At 44.7% G+C, this 25783-nt stretch overlaps 2 non-coding genes across 2 annotated transcripts; both read right to left on the bottom strand.

Moving 5' to 3' along the window:
* Nucleotides 1-20730: 20730 nt before the first annotated feature.
* Nucleotides 20731-20909, bottom strand: LOC116803179. Its single transcript, XR_004363446.1, has one exon. It is a non-coding gene; the product is annotated as a 5.8S ribosomal RNA (ribosomal RNA).
* A 687-nt stretch (nucleotides 20910-21596) lies between these two features.
* Nucleotides 21597-23591, bottom strand: LOC116803186. The gene has a single exon (XR_004363451.1). It is a non-coding gene; the product is annotated as a small subunit ribosomal RNA (ribosomal RNA).
* Nucleotides 23592-25783: the final 2192 nt, after the last annotated feature.

Raw genomic sequence — 25783 nt, 5'->3', positions numbered from 1 at the left:
TACTCATACAATTGCCAAAATCATATGAATACATAAGTTTTGAACAATATGAGAGGTCGGCAACCACTGCCTACCTATAGTAGTTTTTGAACCCTCTGTCGTAATTCCGGTCGTTTACACTACTATACCCTCTCACTTAAATGGCTTTTCTCTATAATACTAAGAGAATATGGGAATATCTTAGCATTTTTTCCCATATACATATAATAATTAACCATTTTCATATGTATATTTTTTAATTTACTCATATAATTGCCAAAATCATATAAATACATAAGTTTGAACAATATCAGAGGTCGGCAACGGTCTTTCCTCTATAATACTAAGATAATATGGGAATATTTCATCATTTTTTCCCTTATACATATAATAATTAATCATTTTCATATGTATATTATTTAATTTACTCGTATAATTGTCAAAATCCTATGAACACATAAGAGAATACAATATGAGAGGTCGGCGCAACCATAATATAGTAGTTGATGACGAGGTGTTTGGCAACTTGACACAATCCATTAAAGTCTTTATATTAATTATATGAAAGGGACAATATCATATGCGTCACTAAATTGATGACGAGGTGTTTGGCAACTTGATACAATTCTTTAAAGTCTTTATATCAAAAATTATATGATAGGGACAATATCATATGCGTCACTAAATTGATGACGAGGTGTTTGGCAACTTGACACAATTCATTAGAGTCTGTATATTAATTATATGATAGGGACAATATCATATGCGTCACTAAATTGATGACGAGGTGTTTGGCAACTTGATACAATTCTTTAAAGTCTTTATATCAAAAATTATATAATAAGGACAATATCATATGCGTCACTAAATTGATGACGAGGTGTTTGGCAACTTGACACAATCCATTAAAGTCTTTATATTAATTATATGATAGGGACAATATCATATGCGTCACTAAATTGATGACGAGGTGTTTGGCAACTTGATACAATTCTTTAAAGTCTATATATCAAAAATTATATGATAGGGACAATATCATATGCGTCACTAAATTGATGACGAGGTGTTTGGCAACTTGACACAATTCATTAAAGTCTGTATATTAATTATATGATAGGGACAATATCATATGCGTCACTAAATTGATGACGAGGTGTTTGGCAACTTGATACAATTCTTTAAAGTCTTTATATCAAAAATTATATGATAAGGACAATATCATATGCGTCACTAAATTGATGACGAGGTGTTTGGCAACTTGACACAATCCATTAAAGTCTTTATATTAATTATATGATAGGGACAATATCATATGCGTCACTAAATTGATGACGAGGTGTTTGGCAACTTGATACAATTCTTTAAAGTCTTTATATCAAAAATTATATGATAAGGACAATATCATATGCGTCACTAAATTGATGACGAGGTGTTTGGCAACTTGACACAATTCATTAAAGTCTTTATATTAATTATATGATAGGGACAATATCATATGCGTCACTAAATTGATGACGAGGTGTTTGGCAACTTGACACAATCCATTAAAGTCTTTATATTAATTATATGATAGGGACAATATCATATGCGTCACTAAATTGATGACGAGGTGTTTGGCAACTTGATTCAATTCTTTAAAGTCTTTATATCAAAAATTATATGATAAGGACAATATCATATGCGTCACTAAATTGATGACGAGGTGTTTGGCAACTTGACACAATTCATTAAAGTCTGTATATTAATTATATGATAGGGACAATATCATATGCGTCACTAAATTGATGACGAGGTGTTTGGCAACTTGATACAATTCTTTAAAGTCTTTATATCAAAAATTATATGATAGGGACAATATCATATGCGTCACTAAATTGATGACGAGGTGTTTGGCAACTTGACACAATTCATTAAAGTCTTTATATTAATTATATGATAGGGACAATATCATATGCGTCACTAAATTGATGACGAGGTGTTTGGCAACTTGACACAATCCATTAAAGTCTTTATATTAATTATATGATAGGGACAATATCATATGCGTCACTAAATTGATGACGAGGTGTTTGGCTACAGGAAAAAATCATTTATTTATCGAATCATCAAGCAAAGGATAAGCTTCAGTGGATCGCAGTATGGCAGCTGCTCAACCACTTACAACACCTTGCCTGTTACAAAAGTCGTTTACAATTGATTCTAGGCTTTGTCATTGTATTAAATAATGCTTTTATATGTAACTAGCGCGGCATCAGGTGATCGAAGATCCTCCTAATTTACTATGTTACAAATTACATTGGCATCACATCCATTGTCGTTTATAAAATAAATTATAAACTTTAAATGGTTTAGAAGCCATACAATGCAAATTGCCCCTTATTTATCATTGCAGTCCAGCACGGATACGACCTTAGAGGCGTTCAGGCATAATCCAACGGACGTAGCGTCATACCACTGTTCGCTCGAACAAGTATTGTGCCATTGGTCCGTACCTGCGGTTCCTCTCGTACTACGCAGGAATGCTGTCGCAACAACGTTTTGTCATTAGTAGGGTAAAACTAACCTGTCTCACGACGGTCTAAACCCAGCTCACGTTCCCTTGCATGGGTGAACAATCCAACGCTTGGTGAATTTTGCTTCACAATGATAGGAAGAGCCGACATCGAAGGATCAAAAAGCGACGTCGCTATGAACGCTTGGCCGCCACAAGCCAGTTATCCCTATGGTAACTTTTCTGACACCTCTTGTTAAAAACTCTTTAAACCAAAAGGATCGATAGGCCGAGCTTTTGCTGTCCCTGTGTGTACTGAACACCGAGATCAAGTCAGCATTTGCCCTTTTGCTCTATGTGTGGTTTCTGTCCGCACTGAGCTGGCCTTGGGACACCTCCGTTATTATTTGAGAGATGTACCGCCCCAGTCAAACTCCCTACCTGGCAATGTCCTTGAATTGGATCATACCTGAGTAATTGGAGTTATACCAAATTTTCAAATCAAAAATACATAAATGCATCGTTTTATTAAAGAATTTGTTTGCGATTATATAACAAACTCGTGATACTTTGATCAAGAAGCTTGCATCAAAACCCAATACCATAAGATATAATAAATATATCCGTATAATGGCTAGGAAATGATACACGTTCCATTTAATCAAGTAAGTAAGGAAACAATAAGAGTAGTGGTATTTCATTGACGATACCAAACCGAGGTCTAATATCTCCCACTTATTCTACACCTCTTATGTCTCCTTACACTGCCAGATTAGAGTCAAGCTCAAAAGGGTCTTCTTTCCCCGCTAATTATTCCAAGCCCGTTCCCTTGGCTGTGGTTTCGCTAGATAGTAGATAGGGACAGTGACTTTCGGACCTCTCCGAACTTGTTTTACGTGGCGTGTTCCACACTGAAGGGATTACAACCACGACACCCTGAACACCCACAAGTGGTGCATGTATCAACATGGTGCATGAGTCTGGATACGCCAGACAAACGTCCCGGACTGGAAGCTATAGCTATGTACATAGCGACCACCCCGGTAGCAATTCGAGTACTTGCTTGCCGGGCAAGCACTCCCCCTTGCTGAGGAGCGAGATCTACCTAAAATCTCTACTGATCTCTGGGTCACAGCACCCGAGTTTTGCGCAACTAGCACCGTAACTCAAACGTCGAACACGAAGGCTCTACCCGCGATATGGGTATCAACCACAGCCACCACGATACTCCCACCAGGGGGCCTACCTCAATGTGCTGTCTTGGAGCAGCACAACCCGTGGTACCGAAAGAGAGGCTCGGTGGGCCTCCTCCTTTTGCTCCGACAAGCATGGTTAGAGGAACCAGTCGCTATATTAGTCGCCTCTTACGACAAGCAATAGCGGGCTGTGGAAGTATTCTCGCCCGCTAACCACACGGCGAAGTTTTGGGCTAAATACCCCTCCTCCTACGGAACACCTCGTCCGCAAACGCTGCCAGCCGTTGAATCCTCTGCTGATCTTCCAGGATTCTATTGAAGGTCCAGTTTTCGCCAAGGCGCTGCACTCCAAGTCCATCGAGGTTTCGCAAATCTGCATATAGAGGACAAGCGCACAATATGTGCATCCAGTCCTCATATGGATCACCACAAGCGCAAGCAGTGGTATCGCTGAGGGCTCTCCCTTGCAAAAATGCGTTAAACGACCCGTGACCTGTCAGCAGGAAAGACGTCCTCATCGAGAATCCAAAGCTTGGATCTCGATAGGCGAGAGTGACGTATGGGATGAACTTGTGCGTCACCCGTCCTGGTTCGCTGTCGTCATCCCATCTGTTTTGCCAATTCTGCAGCAAGCACTCCTCTAGGCGAGTCTTCCTCTGCTTCCAGCTTAGACACGTAGTGTCCTCGCCGTATAGCCAGTCGTTCTCCTCCAGCGGGTATCCACGCTTCAGCTTGTACTTGACCGCTAAAAACTTAGCAGCCAAGTCAAGCGGGGGAGCTCCGCCAAGTACCTGCAGTGCCACTGTGGACACTGTTCGGCATACCGAAAGGCATCCAAGCAGGATTAGCCTCTGGCAGGAGGCTAGTCGTCTCCGGGCGGCTACCTGTTCGGCGGTGTCATACCATACCGGGGCACCAAACAGCACACAAGGTGCCATGAGTCCGTCATATATGGTCCGCCTGGCTCGAGGACTGAAGCCCCAGTCGGCTCGAAGCACACGCGCCAATGCTCCAACGACTCCGGTCATCCGCTGGCGAAGCGAAGCTATGTGCGTGAGGAATTTCATTCCTTCACTGACCGTGATGCCAAGGTACCGACAGCTACGCACATACGGAAGGTTCGCTCCAGCAAACCTCACCGTAGGCGCACGTCTCAAGGCACCTTTCAGCAGCATTATTACCGTCTTGCTGGTCGAGACGGTAACGCCAACTTCCGCTCCCCACGCTTCTACGATGGACATCAGCTCTGCACCTTTTTCCTCTAGCTCAGCTCGGGAATTTCCCTCGACGAGAAGCAGCAAGTCATCCGCGTATGCACTCAGCTGGCAATACGGCTGGAGACGCTGAAGCAGTACATCCATCAGTATGTCCCAGATAAATGGGCCACTGATTGACCCCTGCGGGCAGCCTCTAGTTACCGGTACATCCACAGTACCGGAACTGCTTCGGATCACTGCTCTTCGGCCGGAGAAAAAGCTCTGCCACAAGCCCATCTCCCGGCATCCCAAGTCGGCTAGTCGGCGGAGTGCAGCACTCCATTCGACGTTGTCGAATGCTCCTTTGAAGTCCACGAATGTGCCGAGCACGTATTGCGCCGGGCTGGCACAAACACTGCTCTTCACGTGCCTCCAAGCATCCTCCACACATCGTCCTTGGCGAAATCCAAATTGCCATCTGCAGCCTTCCGGAAGAACTTCTCTCACACGATTCACCATGATGGCCTCGAGCACCTTACCAAAGACTGGTAGCAAGCATATTCCTCTATATGAGGAGGGCTCACATTTGTCCTTATCTGGCCCTTTGAGCAGCGAGACAACTCGTGGGCACTTCCACTCAGCGGGAAAGTATCCTAATCGGATGCATCGGGAAAACAACGATGCAAGGTGCTCGGGTATGGCGCGCCAGACTGCCTTGCAGATAGTGCCATTAATGCCGTCCAAGCCGGGAGAGCGCCTGCTCTTCAACCGGGCAACACATGCATCAACCTCGAATACTTCGAGGGCCGGTGGGACTTCCTCCGCGATGGCAGTCGGTGCTTCGGACTCCGCAACTGGGAAGAAATTGCGGAGGAGCACTCGTGCACAGTCACCCCAATCGGTGATCATCTCGCCATTCACGCGGAGGCACCCAATCTCCGTGCACTTCCTGCGGCCTCGGCAAATCTTATAGACGCGCCCCCATGGGTCGTCGGCATGATCTCCCACGAAGCGTTTCCACTCATCCATTTTCGCCCTCCAAATGAGCTTCTTGTAGTTGGCTGAGGCCCGCCTCAGGTCGACCAATACACGCTCTATTGCGGCATCATCATCATGACGCCTTCCATTTTGAAGTAGGCGACGAAGTCTCCGGACTTCGCGCCTTGCATCACAGAGGTCGGCAGTCCACCAACGTGCTCTCCTGCTGGGCAATCGGATGGACTTTCTTCCCAGCGCAATATCACATACATTATGTACTATACTGCGCAGGGTCGAAACTTGCTGGTCCAACGGCGACTCTGAGAAGTTTTCCGGAAGTTCGGCTGCTCTACTCACCATTTCCTCCTTGAACAATCGCCAACGTGCATTGGAGAAGTTCCAGGACGGCACAGGAGCTATGCTCTCAACTGCGCGCGCGGTAGTTGGTTCGGCCACAACAGTAATGATGTTGTGGTCACTCAATTCCCACTCGTCCACTCTCCACTCATATGTGGCCCACATAGATGCTGCCTCATTGACGATTGTCACGTCGATATCGCTTGTAGCTCTGTAATTATCGAACGTGTACACCTCTGTTGACTGGTTTAGGGCGGCGACTCTTGCCTCCAGCATCCACTCTGACAGCAGCTCACCCCGTCTGTAGTTAGCTTGCCCCTCGGCATGACGAGAGAGTTTGCTAAGCCACATGGGGGACACTGCATTCGCGTCGAGGCCCAGGATTGCGGGGGTTCTGCTGGCCTGCAGCAGGACCGCATCCATGTACCGGATGTACGGTTCCAGAGGTGCATCATACTGGCAGTATGCGGCGCAAAGGAAGATTGAGCCAAAACTCCCTTTCACGACCAGACATACGCCATAATCTGTGGTGAGGGTCTCCACTGGCATACAGATGGCTTCCTGGTGATCCACTAGGATGGCTGCCTTCCCTCGCCGATCGATGAAAATTCTCATTCCTTCAGGCAGCACATCCATTCCGTCCCCGCCGAGATACGGCTCCTGCACCAGCGCGAACATAGACTCCGATCTCCTGAGTCGGACTCCGAGCTCGATGGTCGCAGCTCGGCCTCGGCCACAGTTCGCTTGGATGAAGCTAAACATTAGTGTCTAGCTTGCACCCTCGCCAGCAACGCCCCGTATATCGGGCAAACGCTCGAGAGCATGTAATGCCCCGAGGGTTGCCCTCTGTGGCGGCAGTTCCGGCAGTCCACCGGGTTTTGGCACTTTGCCGCAGTGTGGCCTTGTTGCCCGCACTGGCGACAGACACTATCCTTCTGCCGGCATTCGCTGACCTTGTGGTCGAAACCCACACATCTGTGGCAGGCGTATGTGCGGACCTGTGACCGGCATCGGAATGAGAACCACTTGATGTAGACACGACCTACATCAAGCTTCGCCATCGCCCGGTCGTCAACCTCCAGCGTCACATTTACTGTGGCGCCGTCAGCTACCGACCACGCCTTGGTCACCAGGTGCACTGACTTCTTAAACTGGGCCAGATTCATTTCGCTGTCGAAGTTGTTTTCGTGGAGCTCCTTCATAAACTCCTCAGGGCCGATAGCTGTGTCGACGTCATATACGACGACCTTCGGCTTCTCGGCCGCATTCCGTGCCACATTTAGGCCAACCTCGGCGAATCTTTTTGAAGCGACCACCTTCTGCAGCTCTCCCACCGAAGGAGTGCGAATGATCGCACCACCACCTCGACGGAGCTCACGGACCTCGTGTACTCTGACTCCGAGAGAGGGTGCAACCATCGTTCGCACCTTTTCCGCTATGTCTTTCCCCGATAGCGCAGGGTCGTCGCACTTCACCACCGCTGACCACGTCTCGCGGACCTTGGTAGTCCGCGGGGCAGCGATGGGTGCAACCTGCTGCATCTGGGGAGCATTGGCGGCCGTATTTTTCAACAGATTCAACGACGGCGGCGGCGGTGGCGGCATAGCAAGCCGCGTCTCCAGCTCTCCGCACCGGAGCATTAGCGCCAACACCAGCTCATCGTAGCGGCTGATAGCATATGAGAGCTCTTCCGTGTCCACTTCTCCTAGTCTGCGGAAGCTGCTTCTCACCATGCGCTGTGTGGCCGACAGCTCTGCCATCATGGCTGCTTGCCCAGCACGGGCGGCAGCGGTGGCGGCAGTGGCAGTGGTGGCAACAATTTTAGCAGCAGTGAAAACGGCGGAGGCAGCAGTGTGGTCGGCAGCAGGGGCAGCAGTAGGATCAGCAGCGGTGGCAGCAGCGTGGGGGGGGGCAGCATCAATGGCAGCGTTCTCCGTAGCCGCCCGGGCGTCCTCCAGCGACGAAAACGGCTCCTCCAGTACCCCAACGGGTTCTGGCACTCCATTCGATGCCAGGGCAACCAATTTCGCCTGCGTTGGCGCCGAGCTCTTAGATGCCAGATGGCTTCTGCGCCTGCCTCGTCTGGACTTCATCGAGGCACTACTTCCGCTCAAGGCACTCGCGCTGCTGTCGCTCTCCATCGGCATAAATACGATGGTGGCTCCACCTACCGTCGACGCCAGCAACCGTATGCTCGTTTACTCGCTGACAAAAGGTAGTTGCTCTGGAACTCGAGCTCCACCTATCGGTAGAGTCTGGTAGCACTAAAACTCTCCCTAGACACAAACCTTAGCAGTGACTCCCACCAATAAGCTTTGTGACAGCTGATCAAAAAGCTTACTCGAAAAACTTACTCGTAAGTTCGCCTTCAGCACGTGCTAAGTGGAAAATTCCCAACAATTAATTGTTAATTACTTCCAAACCGCTTGTTTATAACACACGAAAATTAGCACACGACTTTCGCGGAGCACTAATTCACCGATTTTATTACTTTCCAAACACGGAAAACCAAGTTCTTCGCAATCTGTACACGAGCGCAACGAAAACACGTCCGTCGTTAATCCATTCATGCGCGTAGATAGGGACAGTGACTTTCGGACCTCTCCGAACTTGTTTTACGTGGCGTGTTCCACACTGAAGGGATTACAACCACGACACCCTGAACACCCACAAGTGGTGCATGTATCAACATGGTGCATGAGTCTGGATACGCCAGACAAACGTCCCGGACTGGAAGCTATAGCTATGTACATAGCGACCACCCCGGTAGCAATTCGAGTACTTGCTTGCCGGGCAAGCACTCCCCCTTGCTGAGGAGCGAGATCTACCTAAAATCTCTACTGATCTCTGGGTCACAGCACCCGAGTTTTGCGCAACTAGCACCGTAACTCAAACGTCGAACACGAAGGCTCTACCCGCGATATGGGTATCAACCACAGCCACCACGATACTCCCACCAGGGGGCCTACCTCAATGTGCTGTCTTGGAGCAGCACAACCCGTGGTACCGAAAGAGAGGCTCGGTGGGCCTCCTCCTTTTGCTCCGACAAGCATGGTTAGAGGAACCAGTCGCTATATTAGTCGCCTCTTACGACAAGCAATAGCGGGCTGTGGAAGTATTCTCGCCCGCTAACCACACGGCGAAGTTTTGGGCTAAATACCCCTCCTCCTACGGAACACCTCGTCCGCAAACGCTGCCAGCCGTTGAATCCTCTGCTGATCTTCCAGGATTCTATTGAAGGTCCAGTTTTCGCCAAGGCGCTGCACTCCAAGTCCATCGAGGTTTCGCAAATCTGCATATAGAGGACAAGCGCACAATATGTGCATCCAGTCCTCATATGGATCACCACAAGCGCAAGCAGTGGTATCGCTGAGGGCTCTCCCTTGCAAAAATGCGTTAAACGACCCGTGACCTGTCAGCAGGAAAGACGTCCTCATCGAGAATCCAAAGCTTGGATCTCGATAGGCGAGAGTGACGTATGGGATGAACTTGTGCGTCACCCGTCCTGGTTCGCTGTCGTCATCCCATCTGTTTTGCCAATTCTGCAGCAAGCACTCCTCTAGGCGAGTCTTCCTCTGCTTCCAGCTTAGACACGTAGTGTCCTCGCCGTATAGCCAGTCGTTCTCCTCCAGCGGGTATCCACGCTTCAGCTTGTACTTGACCGCTAAAAACTTAGCAGCCAAGTCAAGCGGGGGAGCTCCGCCAAGTACCTGCAGTGCCACTGTGGACACTGTTCGGCATACCGAAAGGCATCCAAGCAGGATTAGCCTCTGGCAGGAGGCTAGTCGTCTCCGGGCGGCTACCTGTTCGGCGGTGTCATACCATACCGGGGCACCAAACAGCACACAAGGTGCCATGAGTCCGTCATATATGGTCCGCCTGGCTCGAGGACTGAAGCCCCAGTCGGCTCGAAGCACACGCGCCAATGCTCCAACGACTCCGGTCATCCGCTGGCGAAGCGAAGCTATGTGCGTGAGGAATTTCATTCCTTCACTGACCGTGATGCCAAGGTACCGACAGCTACGCACATACGGAAGGTTCGCTCCAGCAAACCTCACCGTAGGCGCACGTCTCAAGGCACCTTTCAGCAGCATTATTACCGTCTTGCTGGTCGAGACGGTAACGCCAACTTCCGCTCCCCACGCTTCTACGATGGACATCAGCTCTGCACCTTTTTCCTCTAGCTCAGCTCGGGAATTTCCCTCGACGAGAAGCAGCAAGTCATCCGCGTATGCACTCAGCTGGCAATACGGCTGGAGACGCTGAAGCAGTACATCCATCAGTATGTCCCAGATAAATGGGCCACTGATTGACCCCTGCGGGCAGCCTCTAGTTACCGGTACATCCACAGTACCGGAACTGCTTCGGATCACTGCTCTTCGGCCGGAGAAAAAGCTCTGCCACAAGCCCATCTCCCGGCATCCCAAGTCGGCTAGTCGGCGGAGTGCAGCACTCCATTCGACGTTGTCGAATGCTCCTTTGAAGTCCACGAATGTGCCGAGCACGTATTGCGCCGGGCTGGCACAAACACTGCTCTTCACGTGCCTCCAAGCATCCTCCACACATCGTCCTTGGCGAAATCCAAATTGCCATCTGCAGCCTTCCGGAAGAACTTCTCTCACACGATTCACCATGATGGCCTCGAGCACCTTACCAAAGACTGGTAGCAAGCATATTCCTCTATATGAGGAGGGCTCACATTTGTCCTTATCTGGCCCTTTGAGCAGCGAGACAACTCGTGGGCACTTCCACTCAGCGGGAAAGTATCCTAATCGGATGCATCGGGAAAACAACGATGCAAGGTGCTCGGGTATGGCGCGCCAGACTGCCTTGCAGATAGTGCCATTAATGCCGTCCAAGCCGGGAGAGCGCCTGCTCTTCAACCGGGCAACACATGCATCAACCTCGAATACTTCGAGGGCCGGTGGGACTTCCTCCGCGATGGCAGTCGGTGCTTCGGACTCCGCAACTGGGAAGAAATTGCGGAGGAGCACTCGTGCACAGTCACCCCAATCGGTGATCATCTCGCCATTCACGCGGAGGCACCCAATCTCCGTGCACTTCCTGCGGCCTCGGCAAATCTTATAGACGCGCCCCCATGGGTCGTCGGCATGATCTCCCACGAAGCGTTTCCACTCATCCATTTTCGCCCTCCAAATGAGCTTCTTGTAGTTGGCTGAGGCCCGCCTCAGGTCGACCAATACACGCTCTATTGCGGCATCATCATCATGACGCCTTCCATTTTGAAGTAGGCGACGAAGTCTCCGGACTTCGCGCCTTGCATCACAGAGGTCGGCAGTCCACCAACGTGCTCTCCTGTTGGGCAATCGGATGGACTTTCTTCCCAGCGCAATATCACATACATTATGTACTATACTGCGCAGGGTCGAAACTTGCTGGTCCAACGGCGACTCTGAGAAGTTTTCCGGAAGTTCGGCTGCTCTACTCACCATTTCCTCCTTGAACAATCGCCAACGTGCATTGGAGAAGTTCCAGGACGGCACAGGAGCTATGCTCTCAACTGCGCGCGCGGTAGTTGGTTCGGCCACAACAGTAATGATGTTGTGGTCACTCAATTCCCACTCGTCCACTCTCCACTCATATGTGGCCCACATAGATGCTGCCTCATTGACGATTGTCACGTCGATATCGCTTGTAGCTCTGTAATTATCGAACGTGTACACCTCTGTTGACTGGTTTAGGGCGGCGACTCTTGCCTCCAGCATCCACTCTGACAGCAGCTCACCCCGTCTGTAGTTAGCTTGCCCCTCGGCATGACGAGAGAGTTTGCTAAGCCACATGGGGGACACTGCATTCGCGTCGAGGCCCAGGATTGCGGGGGTTCTGCTGGCCTGCAGCAGGACCGCATCCATGTACCGGATGTACGGTTCCAGAGGTGCATCATACTGGCAGTATGCGGCGCAAAGGAAGATTGAGCCAAAACTCCCTTTCACGACCAGACATACGCCATAATCTGTGGTGAGGGTCTCCACTGGCATACAGATGGCTTCCTGGTGATCCACTAGGATGGCTGCCTTCCCTCGCCGATCGATGAAAATTCTCATTCCTTCAGGCAGCACATCCATTCCGTCCCCGCCGAGATACGGCTCCTGCACCAGCGCGAACATAGACTCCGATCTCCTGAGTCGGACTCCGAGCTCGATGGTCGCAGCTCGGCCTCGGCCACAGTTCGCTTGGATGAAGCTAAACATTAGTGTCTAGCTTGCACCCTCGCCAGCAACGCCCCGTATATCGGGCAAACGCTCGAGAGCATGTAATGCCCCGAGGGTTGCCCTCTGTGGCGGCAGTTCCGGCAGTCCACCGGGTTTTGGCACTTTGCCGCAGTGTGGCCTTGTTGCCCGCACTGGCGACAGACACTATCCTTCTGCCGGCATTCGCTGACCTTGTGGTCGAAACCCACACATCTGTGGCAGGCGTATGTGCGGACCTGTGACCGGCATCGGAATGAGAACCACTTGATGTAGACACGACCTACATCAAGCTTCGCCATCGCCCGGTCGTCAACCTCCAGCGTCACATTTACTGTGGCGCCGTCAGCTACCGACCACGCCTTGGTCACCAGGTGCACTGACTTCTTAAACTGGGCCAGATTCATTTCGCTGTCGAAGTTGTTTTCGTGGAGCTCCTTCATAAACTCCTCAGGGCCGATAGCTGTGTCGACGTCATATACGACGACCTTCGGCTTCTCGGCCGCATTCCGTGCCACATTTAGGCCAACCTCGGCGAATCTTTTTGAAGCGACCACCTTCTGCAGCTCTCCCACCGAAGGAGTGCGAATGATCGCACCACCACCTCGACGGAGCTCACGGACCTCGTGTACTCTGACTCCGAGAGAGGGTGCAACCATCGTTCGCACCTTTTCCGCTATGTCTTTCCCCGATAGCGCAGGGTCGTCGCACTTCACCACCGCTGACCACGTCTCGCGGACCTTGGTAGTCCGCGGGGCAGCGATGGGTGCAACCTGCTGCATCTGGGGAGCATTGGCGGCCGTATTTTTCAACAGATTCAACGACGGCGGCGGCGGTGGCGGCATAGCAAGCCGCGTCTCCAGCTCTCCGCACCGGAGCATTAGCGCCAACACCAGCTCATCGTAGCGGCTGATAGCATATGAGAGCTCTTCCGTGTCCACTTCTCCTAGTCTGCGGAAGCTGCTTCTCACCATGCGCTGTGTGGCCGACAGCTCTGCCATCATGGCTGCTTGCCCAGCACGGGCGGCAGCGGTGGCGGCAGTGGCAGTGGTGGCAACAATTTTAGCAGCAGTGAAAACGGCGGAGGCAGCAGTGTGGTCGGCAGCAGGGGCAGCAGTAGGATCAGCAGCGGTGGCAGCAGCGTGGGGGGGGGCAGCATCAATGGCAGCGTTCTCCGTAGCCGCCCGGGCGTCCTCCAGCGACGAAAACGGCTCCTCCAGTACCCCAACGGGTTCTGGCACTCCATTCGATGCCAGGGCAACCAATTTCGCCTGCGTTGGCGCCGAGCTCTTAGATGCCAGATGGCTTCTGCGCCTGCCTCGTCTGGACTTCATCGAGGCACTACTTCCGCTCAAGGCACTCGCGCTGCTGTCGCTCTCCATCGGCATAAATACGATGGTGGCTCCACCTACCGTCGACGCCAGCAACCGTATGCTCGTTTACTCGCTGACAAAAGGTAGTTGCTCTGGAACTCGAGCTCCACCTATCGGTAGAGTCTGGTAGCACTAAAACTCTCCCTAGACACAAACCTTAGCAGTGACTCCCACCAATAAGCTTTGTGACAGCTGATCAAAAAGCTTACTCGAAAAACTTACTCGTAAGTTCGCCTTCAGCACGTGCTAAGTGGAAAATTCCCAACAATTAATTGTTAATTACTTCCAAACCGCTTGTTTATAACACACGAAAATTAGCACACGACTTTCGCGGAGCACTAATTCACCGATTTTATTACTTTCCAAACACGGAAAACCAAGTTCTTCGCAATCTGTACACGAGCGCAACGAAAACACGTCCGTCGTTAATCCATTCATGCGCGTCACTAATTAGATGACGAGGCATTTGGCTACCTTAAGAGAGTCATAGTTACTCCCGCCGTTGACCCGCGCTTACTTGAATTTCTTCACTTTGACATTCAGAGCACTGGGCAGAAATCACATTGTGTCAACACCCGCTAGGGCCATCACAATGCTTTGTTTTAATTAGACAGTCGGATTCCCCAAGTCCGTGCCAGTTCTGAATTGATTGTTAATTGATAATCGTTATAATTGATAAGAACTAATTGGTTTAACCCAAATAGTATTCTTAAAAATTTTAGCAAGAAAGTTCCACAATTGGCTACGTACAATGTACAAACTGCCAAGAGTACGGCCACACAAGGTCGTATTGTACACTTCGCCCGGTGTGCGTAGTCTGTGGAGATCTCCACGACTCCAAACAGTGTCAAACTAACAAAAAAAATGCATGTGAGAAAAAATGCAATAACTGTGGGGGCAATCACACAGCAAACTACAGAGGCTGTCCAATCTACAAAGAGCTGAAAACCCGTCTTCACAAAAGAATGAACACGGCGCGGGCACACCAAGGAACAGCTACGCTGATACCATCAGAGACAAATCCTGAAGTAATTTTCTCGAAAGCAGCAAGTTTCGCTCCCTGGCCTACATCCAACACTAACAAGACAACATTTGCAAACGTTTTAAAATCAGGTATGACGCCTCCAACCCAAAATTCCCGAACTCCACATGAAGTGTACACAAAATTAGACACACAACAAAACTATAGCCCAGCTGCGCAGCAGGAAACAAAAACTGAAGCTATGATCCAAGCCTTACAACAGAGCATGATGGAATTTATGACATTCATGAAGACCACCATCCAAGACATGATGCGTAATCAAAACCTTTTGATACAAATGCTTGTAGCCCAACAAAACAAATAAACAATGGCTACCTTACGCATAGCTACGTGGAACGCCAATGGCGTCTCACAGCGCAAACTTGAGCTAGCTCAATTCCTACATGAGAAGCATATCGACGTTATGCTTCTTTCGGAAACTCATCTCACAAGCAAATACAATTTCCAAATAAGAGACTACCATTTCTACGGTACAAATCATCCCGACGGAAAAGCACACGGTGGCACCGCCATACTCATAAGGAACCGTATGAAGCACCACTTTTACAAAGAATTTGCGGAAAATCATCTTCAGGCCACATCCATCAACATTCAGCTGGAAGACAACACTCTCCTTACACTAGCGGCCGTATACTGCCCCCCCCGTTTCACAGTATTAGAAGATCAATTCCTGGATTTCTTCCAAGCACTAGGGCCACACTTCATTGCAGCAGGCGACTACAACGCTAAACACACTCACTGGGGATCGCGACTTGTGAACCCAAAAGGAAAACAGCTTTATAAGACTATAATTAAAGCCACTAATAAACTCGACCATGTTTCCCCCGGGAGTCCTACATACTGGCCATCAGACCTCAATAAGCTGCCTGACCTGATCGACTTCGCAGTTACGAAAAATATTTCCCGCAGTTTGGTTAAAGCTGAATGTCTGCCGGATCTGTCATCTGACCACTCGCCTGTACTAATTCACCTCCGCCGGCACGCAGAAAACGTTAAACCACCATCCAGACTGACTTCCCACAAAACAAACTGGCTCAGGTATAAAAAATATATAAGTTCACATATTGAGCTAAACCCAAAACTCAATACTGAATCTGATATAGAGAGCTGCACGTGTGCATTGCAATCCATCCTTACTGCAGCAGCTCTAACTGCAACGCCCAAAATAACAAATAATACAATTAATTCAAAAAAGACCAACGTACAAATCGAGCAACTCGTCCACGTAAAACGACGCTTACGCAGAGAATGGCAATCCTCCAGATCCCCAACTGCAAAACAAAAGCTAAAAGTAGCCACACGGAAACTGGCCAACGCTCTGAAACAAGAAGAGGACGACGATCAGCGCCGATACATAGAGCAACTCACACCAACAGGCACAAAACAAAAGTCACTGTGGCGAGCCCTCTCAACTCTTCGCCCACCGACTGAAACCGTTTTGCCGATAAGGAATTCCTCAGGTGGCTGGGCCCGTAGTGATGAAGACAGAGCCACCACATTTGCCGCTCACCTACAAAATGTGTTCACGCCAAACCAGGCTACTAGCACATTCGCGCTACCGTCCTATCCCGTAAACTGCCACCAGCAACACACCCCAATTGTGTTTCGCCCAAAAGAAGTAACTAAAATAATCAAAGACAATCTCAGCCCGAAAAAATCCCCCGGCTGCGACCTTATAACACCGGAAATGATCATCCAGCTGCCACATTCTGCAGTTCGCTACATAACCAAGCTCTTTAATGCCATCACCAAACTTGGTTACTTTCCACAACGATGGAAGAGGTCGATTATCATAATGATTCCAAAGCCTGGTAAGAACCACACAGTCGCTTCATCTTACAGACCAATAAGTCTACTCTCATGTATCTCGAAACTATTTGAAAAATGCCTGCTGATCCGACTTAATCAACATCTGATATACCACAATATAATCCCAGCCCACCAATTTGGATTTCGCGAAAGCCATGGAACCATTGAACAGGTGAATCGTATTACAACGGAAATAAGAACTGCATTTGAATATCGCGAATACTGTACAGCAGTATTTTTAGACGTATCCCAAGCATTCGACAGAGTCTGGCTCGACGGCCTAATGTTTAAAATTAAAACATCCCTACCCGAAAGCACACACAAACTTCTAAAGTCTTACCTCTATAACAGAAAGTTTGCAGTGCGGTGCAACACTGCCACTTCCACTGATCATACAATTGAGGCTGGAGTCCCCCAAGGCAGCGTTCTTGGGCCAACATTATACCTCATATATACAGCCGACATCCCTACAAATAGTCGCTTAACGGTATCCACATTTGCCGACGACACAGCTATCCTTAGCCGTTCAAGGTCCCCTATCCAAGCCACAGCACAGTTGGCACTGTACCTCATCGACATTGAGAAGTGGCTCTCTGACTGGCGAATAAAAGTAAACGAGCAAAAATGCAAGCACGTGACGTTTACGCTAAACAGACAAGACTGTCCTCCGCTCTTGTTGAACAACATACCACTCCCGAAAGCAGATGAGGTAGCATACCTAGGAGTACACCTTGACAGAAGACTCACATGGCGCAGGCACATTGAAGCCAAAAAAACCCAACTTAAACTCAAAGCCAACAACTTACACTGGCTCATCAACTCTGGTTCTCCGCTCAGCCTAGACCACAAGGTCTTGCTCTACAATTCTGTATTGAAACCTATCTGGACCTATGGCTCACAGTTATGGGGCAATGCCAGCAACAGCAATATTGACATCATACAGCGAGCACAATCAAAGATCCTGAGAACCATCACTGGGGCACCGTGGTACGTTCGGAGTGAAAACATCCAAAGAGACTTAAATATCCCATCAGTTACCAACGCAATCACGGAACTTAAGGAAAAATACCATAGCAAGCTTTACACGCACCCCAACCACCTAGCGCGAGGTCTAATCCAGCTCAGCAGCCGTTCCCGACTCCGGCGAAAGGACCTACCAACCCAGCGAATAAATTATTAGGGCCGCTTAATCATAGAACAGTTGGAAAAATAATACAACTGTTCAAAAAATACTTGTTATAGTTAAGATTTTTAAACTTATTGTTAGTTCTTATACAAGAAGATTCAATAAATAAAAGAAAAGCAAAAAAAAAAAAAAAAAAAAAAATTGGCTACGTAACTAAACTATCCGGGGAACAAGTAACTAACATAAATGCTAGAAACTCTATTTACCCAGAACGAGCACATAAACCATGTTATTGTTTCCCAATCAAGCCCGACTATCTCAATCTTCAGAGCCAATCCTTATCCCGAAGTTACGGATCTAATTTGCCGACTTCCCTTACCTACATTATTCTATCGACTAGAGACTCTTCACCTTGGAGACCAGCTGCGGATATTGGTACGGCCTGTTGAGAAGTTTGCGTGTCCCCACCATAAATTTTCAAGGTCCGAGGAGAAAATATCGACACAACAGTATATGTCATGCTCTTCTAGCCCATCTACCATATCTCTCTGCGAAAGACTTCCATGGTAGTACGGCTATAAAACAGAAAAGAAAACTCTTCCGATATCTCTCGACGGCTTCTTTATGGTCGTTCCTGTTGCCAGGATGAGCACGAGGCCCATATTTAATAACAAACGGATACTCAACAGGTTACGGAATTGGAACCGTATTCCCTTTCGTTCAAAATTATTCAAGTGTATTATATTCGCTTTGTTTATATAGTTAGGCATTTTTGTTTTACTTGAAAATTTTCGGCTTTCGCCTTGAACTTAGGACCGACTAACTCGTGATCAACCACTGTTCACACGAAACCCTTCTCCACTTCAGTCCTCCAAGGTCTCATTCGATTATTTGCTACTACCACCAAGATCTGTACCAATGGCAGCTCCATGCAGGCTTACGCCAAACACTTCTACGCATACCATTGTACCTTCCTACTCACTAAAGTTTCAAAATTTATATCACAAGTAATATAAATCATCTACTTTAGCGGTAATGTATAGGTATACAACTTAAGCGCCATCCATTTTAAGGGCTAGTTGCTTCGGCAGGTGAGTTGTTACACACTCCTTAGCGGATTTCGACTTCCATGATCACCGTCCTGCTGTTTTAAGCAACCAACGCCTTTCATGGTATCTGCATGAGTTGTTAATTTGGGCACCGTAACATTACGTTTGGTTCATCCCACAGCGCCAGTTCTGCTTACCAAAAGTGGCCCACTGGGCACATTATATCATAACCTTGAACTTCATATCAAGAAAGTTAAGGTTCTTACCCATTTAAAGTTTGAGAATAGGTTAAGATCGTTTCGACCCTAAGGCCTCTAATCATTCGCTTTACCAGATAAGATTATTTTATATAATATTAAAATGCACCAGCTATCCTGAGGGAAACTTCGGAAGGAACCAGCTACTAGATGGTTCGATTGGTCTTTCGCCCCTATACTCAATTCTGACAATCGATTTGCACGTCAGAACTGTTTCGGTCTTCCATCAGGGTTTCCCCTGACTTCAACCTGATCAAGTATAGTTCACCATCTTTCGGGTCACAGCATATATGCTCAAGGTACGTTCCAGTTAGAGGCATAAATAATATAAATATACATTATACATAACTATATAGAACGCCCCGGGATTGTGTTAATTAGCTATAAATAGCTAAAAAACTAATCCCATTATTAGTCAAGTTAATTACGCTATTAGGTTTACATCCCAATAACTTGCACATATGTTAGACTCCTTGGTCCGTGTTTCAAGACGGGTCCCGAAGGTATCCTGAATCTTTCGCATTGTTAATCATACAAGAGCATATAATAAACACAAAAATCAATGATAATTATGCCATTATATAATTCCGAAAAATTAACGCTCTGTAATAATATAAATCTATCAGCACTTTATCAAATTAATAACATTTATTCTGTGTTAAAATGCAAGCAATTTAATTGGAATAAACTATAAGTTATATTTTATGATAAATTTGGGATATGCTAATAGATTACAATGTCCTTATATGGAAAAAATGCACATTATTCTTAATAATATTATTTAAATATTACAATTTTAATGATGAATTTTCCATAACGGATATTCAGGTTCATCGGGCTTAACCTCTAAGCAGTTTCACGTACTGTTTAACTCTCTATTCAGAGTTCTTTTCAACTTTCCCTCACGGTACTTGTTTACTATCGGTCTCATGGTTATATTTAGTTTTAGATGGAGTTTACCACCCACTTAGTGCTGCACTATCAAGCAACACGACTCTTTGGAAACATCATCTAGCAATCATTAACGTTATACGGGCCTGGCACCCTCTATGGGTAAATGGCCTCATTTAAGAAGGACTTAAATCATTAATTTCTCATACTAGAATATTGACGCTCCATACACTGCATCTCACATTTGCCATATAGACAAAGTGACTTAGTGCTGAACTGTTTTCTTTTCGCTCGCCGCTACTAAGAAAATCCTTGTTAGTTTCTTTTCCTCCCCTAATTAATATGCTTAAATTCAGGGGGTAGTCCCATATGAGTTGAGGTTGTATATATAACTATATTTTGCCATAAATTCTTTATATATAAATGATAAAACAATCAATTAAATTCGTTATAAATAGTTCCAATAGTTCTTGTAAGCAAAGTCATTTTTATCCATTTAACGAACCAACGAAGAATAATAACAAAACCAAGATTTTTCTTTTTCCGAATCATTAATAAGAGACAATTCTAGATGAAAAATATTTCAATTTTTTATGCTAGACATTTCTCAGTATTATTTGATTGAAAAAGAAAATATTTCTCTTCGTTTTTCACATTCAAATGTGAGATAATGTTTTTCATTTCTTTTTTAATATTATGAATAAAATCATTATTTAATCCAATAATATACCATATGCTTATAAAAAATTTATAAACAACTTAATTAGCATAGTCTTACAACCCTCAACCATATGTAGTCCAAGCAGCACTATAAAATTAATTAAAGTACATAACAGCATGGACTGCGATATGCGTTCAAAATGTCGATGTTCATGTGTCCTGCAGTTCACACGATGACGCACAGTTTGCTGCGTTCTTCATCGACCCATGAGCCGAGTGATCCACCGCTTAGAGTTTTATAATTCAATTTTATATAATGTCAATATTGTTTTTATTGAAAGAAATTAAAAATACACCATTTTACTGGCATATATCAATTCCTTCAATAAATTTATTTTTATACCTAAAATAAATGTTGCGAAATGTCTTAGTTTCATATAAGCATTATGTATCATAATAATCTGGTTATGGTTTGCTATTTTGGGTGACACATACTGCAAAATTTATATAAAACATTAACCTGATGGATGACAGGTACAAACATTGTATATTTTAGGTTGTTGCATTAGCCAACGTATGCTCATAACATAGATGAACAATACATATTCGCAACGCGTGTATATTATGGTCCATATACACACACACTTATTTTGATTACCACACATTCAAAATTATTTTTATTTTAATTCGACTTCTACTTTCGAATTTAGTTTAGTTTCTTCGATTTCCATTTTCGAGAATTTGTTTTTATAGGAAACGCCGTTGTTGTAGTAAGTACTGCCACAAATACGCACAGCAACATTAATAATGTTAAAGTCTTTTTATGAGGTTGCCAAGCCCCACATATAAAATAAAAGCCATCTTCATTTTATTTTGACTTTAACTTTTGATTCCGTGGAATCATTTTGTAATATTTTTATTTTGGTAAATTGTATTTATTTGTATTATAACAAATATTTATTAACGATAAGGATATTATACAATAATGATCCTTCCGCAGGTTCACCTACGGAAACCTTGTTACGACTTTTACTTCCTCTAAATAATCAAGTTCGGTCAACTTTTGCGAAAAAACCGTAACACGCAAGGCGTCACAGTGATCACGTCCGGAGACCTCACTAAATAATTCAATCGGTAGTAGCGACGGGCGGTGTGTACAAAGGGCAGGGACGTAATCAATGCGAGTTAATGACTCACACTTACTGGGAATTCCAAGTTCATGTGAACAGTTTCAGTTCACAATCCCAAGCATGAAAGTGGTTCAGCGGTTTACCCGGACCTCTCGGTCTAGGAAATACACGTTGATACTTTCATTGTAGCGCGCGTGCAGCCCAGGACATCTAAGGGCATCACAGACCTGTTATTGCTCAATCTCATTATTGCTAGACGCAATTTGTCCATTTAAGAAGCTAGTGTCCTTATAATGGGACAAACCAACAGGTACGGCTCCACTTACATAAACACATTCAAACACAATAAACATTTTACTGCCACCATGAATGAAGGCTACATAAGCTTCAGCACCATAATCCTGAAGATATCTATTTAATATATTTGAGTCTCGTTCGTTATCGGAATTAACCAGACAAATCACTCCACGAACTAAGAACGGCCATGCACCACCACCCATAGATTCGAGAAAGAGCTATCAATCTGTCTTACACACTTATGTTCGGACCTGGTAAGTTTTCCCGTGTTGAGTCAAATTAAGCCGCAGGCTCCACTCCTGGTGGTGCCCTTCCGTCAATTCCTTTAAGTTTCAGCTTTGCAACCATACTTCCCCCGGAGCCCAAAAGCTTTGGTTTCCCGGGAAGCGACTGAGAGAGCCATAAAAGTAGCTACACCCAATTGCTAGCTGGCATCGTTTATGGTTAGAACTAGGGCGGTATCTGATCGCCTTCGAACCTCTAACTTTCGTTCTTGATTAATGAAAACATCTTTGGCAAATGCTTTCGCTTAAGTTAGTCTTACGACGGTCCAAGAATTTCACCTCTCGCGTCGTAATACTAATGCCCCCAAACTGCTTCTATTAATCATTACCTCTTGATCTGAAAACCAATGAAAGCAGAACAGAGGTCTTATTTCATTATCCCATGCACAGAATATTCAGGCATTTGAAGCCTGCTTTAAGCACTCTAATTTGTTCAAAGTAATAGTACCGGCCCACAATAACACTCGTTTAAGAGCACTAGTGCAGGTTTTTAAATAGGAGGAACATATGAAAAAATACAAGTATTTAATCACATATAAGAACTCCACCGGTAATACGCTTACATACATAAAGGTATAGTACTAACCACAATTGTAAGTTGTACTACCCGTATGAAGCACAAGTTCAACTACGAACGTTTTAACCGCAACAACTTTAATATACGCTATTGGAGCTGGAATTACCGCGGCTGCTGGCACCAGACTTGCCCTCCAATTGGTCCTTGTTAAAGGATTTAAAGTGTACTCATTCCAATTACAGGGCCTCGGATATGAGTCCTGTATTGTTATTTTTCGTCACTACCTCCCCGAGCTGGGAGTGGGTAATTTACGCGCCTGCTGCCTTCCTTAGATGTGGTAGCCGTTTCTCAGGCTCCCTCTCCGGAATCGAACCCTGATTCCCCGTTACCCGTTGCAACCATGGTAGTCCTAGATACTACCATCAAAAGTTGATAGGGCAGACATTTGAAAGATCTGTCGTCGGTACAAGACCATACGATCTGCATGTTATCTAGAGTTCAACCAATATAACGATCTTGCGATCGCTTGGTTTTAGCCTAATAAAAGCACATGTCCCATAAGGTTCATGTTTTAATTGCATGTATTAGCTCTAGAATTACCACAGTTATCCAAGTAACTGTTAACGATCTAAGGAACCATAACTGATATAATGAGCCTTTTGCGGTTTCACTTTTAATTCGTGTGTACTTAGACATGCATGGCTTAATCTTTGAGACAAGCATATAACTACTGGCAGGATCAACCAGAATAATGTTTTTCCTTCATATTCCATTCATATTTTTTGAATCGAAATAAGCAATATAATAGATATATAGATTTTTCACTTTATATAATTCCATGATTTTTATTATATTGAATAAAATTCAATATTTCGCCTTTGGGTAAAATTTTAAATATATAAATATAAGTAAAAAATCTATTCGATTACGGCCATTTTTATATAGCATTCGTAATCCATATTTTCATTTTTAATTTATACTTGTTTTACCAATATAACAAGAATTTCATATAATTATTGTAATATATATATTTCTATAATTTTATCTTTTTATATATACATATTTCATTATAAAATATCATTTTATTTCCAACATACATAATTATTGTATCCACACATGTACAATTTTTGTTTAACCAATATAAATATTAAGTTAAATCATTTGCATTTTGAAGATAAATTTAAAATTTATCTCTTTTCATATATCTCTCTGGTAATATATAACATAAAACCAAGCGCATATGATAATATTTCCACATTTAATATATAATTTTATATTTCTTTCATAAGAATCCATATTTGTATTATACCGTAACGATATAATAATCCAACTATACGGCAGGTAATAAATTAATATTTGCCTGCCTCCAAAAATTAACGATAATATATGGAAACGATTTGTTATTCTATATATAATAGAAACTTGACTTTTGTTTCAACGATATTATCTAAAAAGCGTATATTCCTATTATCCGCGGAGCCAAGTCCCGTGTTCTATAGAACTGAGAAACAAATTTGTACGGATAATAATATACTTTATTTTATGTAACCAATATAAACATAATCCGAAATAAATATTTCGAATAATGCGGGAGGTCGGCAACCACTGCCTACCTATAGTAGTTTTTGAACCCGCTGTCCTCAAAGCGGGTATTTTCAATTCCGTTTGCCACCCAACATACGGTCTATTCTCTTATATATTAAGAGATTATAGGAACATTTCATTTTTTTTCCATTATTCATATATAATATGATTATTTTTTTTTTATACATATAATAAATATTAATTTTTATATGTTTATTATTTAATTTACTCATATAATTGCCAAATTCATATGAATACATAAGTTTTGAACAATATGAGAGGTCGGCAACCACTGCCTACCTATAGTAGTTTTTGAACCCTCTGTCGTAATTCCGGTCGTTTACACTACTATACCCTCTCACTATAATGGCTTTTCTCTATAATACTAAGAGAATATGGGAATATCTCAGCATTTTTTCCCATATACATATAATAATTAACCATTTTCATATGTATATTATTTAATTTAATCATATAATTGCCAAAATCATATGAATACATAAGTTTTGAACAATATGAGAGGTCGGCAACCACTGCCTACCTATAGTAGTTTTTGAACCCTCTGTCGTAATTCCGGTCGTTTACACTACTATACCCTCTCACTATAATGGATTTTCTCTATAATACTAAGAGAATGTGGGAATATTTCAGCATTTTTTCCCTTATACATATAATAATTAATCATTTTCATATGTATATTATTTAATTTACTCATACAATTGCCAAAATCATATGAATACATAAGTTTTGAACAATATGAGAGGTCGGCAACCACTGCCTACCTATAGTAGTTTTTGAACCCTCTGTCGTAATTCCGGTCGTTTACACTACTATACCCTCTCACTTAAATGGCTTTTCTCTATAATACTAAGAGAATATGGGAATATCTCAGCATTTTTTCCCATATACATATAATAATTAACCATTTTCATATGTATATTATTTAATTTAATCATATAATTGCCAAAATCATATGAATACATAAGTTTTGAACAATATGAGAGGTCGGCAACCACTGCCTACCTATAGTAGTTTTTGAACCCTCTGTCGTAATTCCGGTCGTTTACACTACTATACCCTCTCACTATAATGGATTTTCTCTATAATACTAAGAGAATGTGGGAATATTTCAGCATTTTTTCCCTTATACATATAATAATTAATCATTTTCATATGTATATTATTTAATTTACTCATACAATTGCCAAAATCATATGAATACATAAGTTTTGAACAATATGAGAGGTCGGCAACCACTGCCTACCTATAGTAGTTTTTGAACCCTCTGTCGTAATTCCGGTGGTTTACACTACTATACCCTCTCACTTAAATGGCTTTTCTCTATAATACTAAGAGAA

Source organism: Drosophila sechellia, unplaced genomic scaffold (assembly GCF_004382195.2).
Source record: "Drosophila sechellia strain sech25 unplaced genomic scaffold, ASM438219v1 U_302, whole genome shotgun sequence".
Taxonomy (NCBI): domain Eukaryota; kingdom Metazoa; phylum Arthropoda; class Insecta; order Diptera; family Drosophilidae; genus Drosophila; species Drosophila sechellia.
Note: the sequence above shows the minus strand (reverse complement) of the source record. Positions and strands in the feature narration are given on the sequence as shown.